Here is a 6206-nt window from a genome sequence, read left to right as displayed (position 1 = left end):
AAAAGCCTCTGTACACCAAAGAAAATAATCAACACAGTGAAAAGGCAACCTACAGAATGGGAGAAAATATTTGTAAACCAAAAAATCTGATAAGAGGTTAATATTCAAAATATATAAGGAGCTCCTATAATGCAATAGCAAAAGAACCAACCAAACAAAAATAACATAATTTAAAATGAGCAAAAGCAGATGCAGTGGTTCATGCCGACAATCCCAGCACCCTGGGAGGCCAAAGCAGGAGGATTTGAGTCCAGGAGTTCCAGATTTGCCTGGGCAACATAGCAAAACTCAGTCTCTACAAAAAAAACACAAAAATTAGTCAGGCGCAGGAGCATGCACCTGTAGTCCCAGCTACTTGGGAGGCTGACATGGGAGGATCACTTGAGCCCAGCAGGTCAAGGCTGCAGTGAGCTGTGACTGTGCCACTGCACAACAGGCTGGGTGACAGAACAAGACCCTGTCTCAAAAAATAAAAACTTAAAAAAAAATTTTAATGGGCAAAAGACTTGAATAGACATTTTTCCAAAGAATTCATACAAATGGCCAACGGGTATATGAAAAGATGTTCAACATTGCTAATCGTCATGGAAATACAAATCAAAACCACATGAGATATCACCTCGCATCTCTTAGGATGGCTATTTTTTGAAAGCAACAACAATAACAAAACCCAGGATATAACAAGTGTTGGTGGGGATGTAGAGAAATGAGAGCACTTGTGCCCTGTTGGTGGAAATGTAAAATGATACAGCTGCTATGGAGCATAGCATAATTTTCCTAAAAAATTAAAAATAGAGCTACTATATGATCTAGCAATCTCATTTCTGGGTATTTATCTAAAAGAATTAAAATAAGATATCTGCATTCTCATGTTAACTGTAGCACTGTTCACAACAGCCAGGAGGTAGAAACAACCTTAATATCCACTGGTGGATGAATAAAGAAAAGGTGATGTGTGTATATAATGGAATATTATTCAGGCTTAAAAAGGAAGAAAATCCTGTCACATGCTACAACATGGATGAACCTTGAGGACATTATGCTAAGTGAAATAAGCTAGTCACAGAAGGAAAAATATTGCATGATTCTTCTTACATAAATTACATAAAATAGTCAAACTCATGGAAGCAGAAAGTAGAATAGTGGTTGCCAAGGGCTGCAGGTAGGGGAAAAAGGGGAGTTGCTATTCAGTAGGTGTATAGTTTCAGTCACACAAGATGAAAAAATTGTAGACATCTGCTGTATAACTTTGTGCTCATAGTTAACAATACTGTACACTTAAAAATTTGTTGAGGGTAGAGCTCACTTTTTTAACCATAAAATTTTAAAAATCATTTTGTCTTGATTTTTGTAACTTTATAGCAAGTCTTGAAATCAGGTAGTGTGGATGATCCAATGTTTTCTTTTCCAAAATTGTTTTGGCTATTCTAGGTTCTTTACTTCTCCATATAAATTTTAGAAATAGCCTGTCAATTTCCACAAAGAAGACTGCTGAAATTGTGACTGCAATTGCATTATATCTGTTGATTTGGGAAGACTGACATTTTGACAATATTGAGAATCCTCATCCATGAATTGAGTACATTTTACCACTAGTTTAGGTCGTGATTTCTCTCATCAATGTATGTCAGTTTTTGGCATGCAAATCTTATACATGTTCTGTTATATTTATTCCTAGGTATTTGTAAATTGGATGCTATTGTAAATATACTCTAAAAAGTTTTCACGTTCAAAATGTTTGCTGTTAGTATAAAAAAGTATGGTTCATTTTCATATATTGACCTTCTATCCTGTGGGCTTGCTAAACTCACCTACTAGATCCAGTAGATTGTCTAAAAAAAAAAAAAAAAAAAAGAGTCTCGCTGTGTCACCCAGGCTGGAGTGCAGTGGCACAATCTCGGCTCACTACAAGCTCCGCCTCCTTGGTTCATGCCATTCTCCTGCCTCAGCCTCCGGAGTAGCTGGGACTACAGGCGCCCACCACCAAGCCCAGCTAATTTTTTTAATTTTTATTAGAGACAGGGTTTCACCATGTTAGCCAGGATGGTCTTGATCTCCTGACCTCATGATCTGCCTGCCTTGGACTCCCAAAGTGCTGGGATTACAGGCATGAGCCACCACACCCAGCTAGATCCAGTAGCTTTTTGTAAATTATTTGGATTTTCTTCATAGACAATCATGGTATCTACAAATGAAGGCATTTTTATTTCTTCCTTTCCAATCTGTATGCCTATTTCATTTTCTTGCCTTATTACACTAGCTAGGACCTCCTGGACAATATTGAATAGGAGTGGGGAATGCCAACATTCTTGCTTTGTTCTGATCTTTGGGGGAAAGCATTTAATCTTTCTTTATGAAGTACGATGTTAGGTGTTTTCATAAATCCCCTTTATCAGGTGGAGGAAATTTCCTTCTATTCCTTGTTTTCTGAAAGTTTTATCAGGAACGAACGACAGATTTTTGTAAAATGCTTTTTCTGTATCTATTGAGATAATCACATGCCTTTTTTCTTCTTTAGTCTGTTGATATGGTAAATTGCATTGATTGATTTATGAATATCGAAACAACTTTGCATTCTTGCAGTAAGGCTCATTTGGTCATGATGTATTTTCTACTCTTTTTATATACTAGATTTGCTAATATTTTGTTTAACATTTTTATGTCTATATTCATGAGGGGTACTGGCTTGTAGTTTTCTTATAAATTCTTTGCCTGGTTTTGATATCAGGTAATGCAGGCCACATACAATTGAAAAGTTTTCTCTCCTTTTTCTTTTGTTTTTGCAAGATAGGGTCTCACTCTGCCACCCAGGCCAGAGTGCAGTGTACAATCATAGCTTGCTGCAGCCTCTATCTCCTGGGCTCAAGTGATCTTCCTGCCTCAGCCTGCTGAGTAGCTGGGACTACAAGCATGCACCACCACACCCGGCTATTTTTTCTTTTATTTTTAGTAGAGATGAAGTCTCACTATACATTGCCCACGCTGGTCTCAAACTCCAGAGCTCAAGTGATCCTCCTGCCTTGGGCTCTCAAAAGGCTGGAATTACAGGGGTGAGCCACCATGCCCAGCTTTCCTCTCTTTTTCTATGTCTGAAAAAGTCTGTATAAAAATGGTATTACTTCTTCCTTAAATGTTGTAGGATTTGCCAATGAAGCCATCAGATTTTTCCTGTGGGAAAGTTTTTACATTGCCTAGTACCTCTTAGGTAAGCTTTGAGTGTCTGTCAAGAAATGTGTCCATTTGATTTATCAAATTTATTGACATACATAAAATTGTTTATGATATTCTCTTATCATTTTAATGTCTGTAGGATCTATAGTGATAGCACCTTTTTCATTCTTGATATTAACTTATGTCTTCTCCACTTTTCCTTCTGATAAGTCTGGCTAGAGGTTTATTCATTTTGTCTTTCAAATACCAGCTTTTGGTTTTAGAATCTTTTTTAAAATTTTGTTTCTGCTCTTTATTATTTTATAGTTTCTGCTTGTTTGGGATTTAATTTGCTCTTCTATTTTTAAACTTTTTAAGGTGGAGACTTACATCATTGATTGGAGGCCTTTGTTTTATAATATAAGCATTTAATGCTATTTATTACCTTTTAAGCATTGCTTTAGCTTAGTTTCATACATTTTGATGTGTTATATTTTTATTGCCAGTCCATTCAAAAGTTTTTAATTTCCTTATGCCTTCCTCTTTGACTTACAAGTTATTTAAAAGTGTGTTGTCTAATTTCCAAATACTTGAGAATTATGCAGATATTATCAATTTCTAGTTTAATTCTGTTGTGATTAGAGAACATATTTTATATTATTTCAATTCTTTACATTTGTTAAGGTTTTATGTCTCAGAATATCATCTAACTTGGTAAATTTCCCACATACATTTGAAAGGATGGTATTCTGCTGTTGTTGGCAAGTTCTCTAAAACTTAATTGAATCAAATTGGTTGACAGGGCTGTTCAGGTTTTCTATATCCCTACTGATTTTCCGATTACTAGTTCTATGGATTACTGAAGCAGGAGCACTGACATCTCCAACTAAAATTATTTGTCTATTTCACCTTGGGTTCTTTCAATTTTTTGTGTTAGGTCCATTCATATCTATGCTTGTTGTGCATTCTTCATGAATTTCTCCCTTATTCATTATGTAATGTCCTTCTTTTTTCCTAGTAACATTCTTTATTCTAAAGTCTACTTTGTCTAATATAGCCACTTCATCTTTCTTTTGATTAGTGCTTTGCATGGCATATCTTTCTCCGTCCTTTTACTTTTAATATATCTATGTCTTTATATTTGAGGTGGGTTTCTTGCAGAAAGCATACAGAGTTGGGTCAATTTTTTAACCCAATCTGACAATTCTTGCCATATTTAAAAAAACAAGTTAAAATTTCCCTCTACCTACTCCACCTTTTAAAAATTTGGATGTCTTTATATATTAGGCAACGCTTCAAGCCACTAGCCACTTCTATGTGCAATAATGTTTCCCTGTCCTAGAGGTTTCTTATAGATTTGTCATGCAAATTAAACATAATACCTTTATTCAAAAATAACTTAAAAGTATACTTGATATTTCTATTCTCCCAATCCTAATGAGACAGAAGCAAGTCTTATACACCAAATGACTCCCAATATCTGTCTACAACTAAAATCTCCCAAGTCACTGTCAAACTCACTAAGCCAAAAGCCTACTTAATATTTTTGATGTTTCACAGGTACCTCTTACTCAACATGTCTAAAACTCAATTTGTTACCATCCCCTGTACATTCTTCCTTTCAGATTTGTACCCCTGTTTTATGTCTCTCCTCTCAGTGAACAGTAGTACCATCCTGCCAATTGCCAAGTCAGAAATTCAGGAACCACCTTCTCTTCTCCCTCCATCCAACTAACCACCAAACCCCCATTAATTCTACTCCTATATATTTTTTCAAATATCTTACCTTTTCATTCCCCATCTTATGTACAATGTTACTAGCCTTTTCAGCAACGATCATTTCTTACCTGGACTTCTGCAAAAGTCTCTTAATGGTCGTTCCTCCTACTTGCCGTTTTGAAGCTCCCAACATTCTTGTACTCTACTCCCCAAAACTTCTACTCACAAAGTCCTTTGGCTCCTTCTTCTTCTCTATCCTCTCTCATCACTCCCTCCTTCACTGAAGCCACTGCCCCAACACACACACGTAAATCTATAATAATTAACACTGTACTTCCCAAGTCCTGGAACAGATGCTGTCTTTTGCATCATGTCTTTTCACTTGCTATTCCTTTATTTAGAACATCCACCTCCTCCTGCGTTCACTTAACTTTTACTTATCCTCCAGGTTTTAGTTAAGGTATCCTTTCTCCTGGGAAGCTTTACATAATACCCTAATCTAGAGTATGTGCTCTTTATCTTTTAGCACTTAACACACTGAAATTCTTCTTCTCTCTGTATCTCTTTCTAGATTGCAACCTCCATGAGAGCTGGGACTGCTTTACTTGTTCATTTCATTCATCACTCTGTTCCCACTATTGTTAAATTCAGTAATCGTTATTACTTAGAAACAGGCACAAACCAGAACAAAGCAGTCAATGGCATAGTGTAATTTGGGTGTATTGACTCTCAGTGCACCACACTGACTATGGTCTCAGTCAAAAATATTCATCGCCCAACGTGTTGACATTCTTATTACTGTGTAAGGCATTATAGGACTTGGACTCAGACGACCTTGGGCAACTCCTTTCAGCCTCTCTGAAGGTTTTTCTTCATTTCTTAAAGGGATTAAGCAATACCTATACCAAAGTGATATAGGAGAAACAGATTATAGGAGATGAAGTGAAAGCATTTTGTAAATCAAACAATGATACTCAACATATACATATATGTATCCTTAACTAATCCACGGTGGCCAAAGGATAATGGCTTATTTTTACCCGTCAGTGTTTTCCACTACTACTAATTTCCTACATTTTCAAATTTATTTTAATAAAGGACAGGATAAATACAAATCACCTTTCTTTTTCTTAAGTCTAAAACCCTTGTTTTAAAATCCTCATCATCCAATATCAATTTTATTTAAAGATTCTCAAATAGTTGCTGTGGATTAAAATAAAATTATTGATCCCTTTATTATACAAAGGATCTGTTTTAAGTCCACACTAACATTGTCAGATTTAGTTATTTCACTTGAAACAAACAAAAAAAACAACAAAAATATTAGAGGAAACAAA

Source organism: Pongo abelii, chromosome 2 (genome assembly GCF_028885655.2).
Source record: "Pongo abelii isolate AG06213 chromosome 2, NHGRI_mPonAbe1-v2.0_pri, whole genome shotgun sequence".
NCBI lineage: Eukaryota > Metazoa > Chordata > Mammalia > Primates > Hominidae > Pongo > Pongo abelii.
This window is presented reverse-complemented; position numbering follows the sequence as displayed.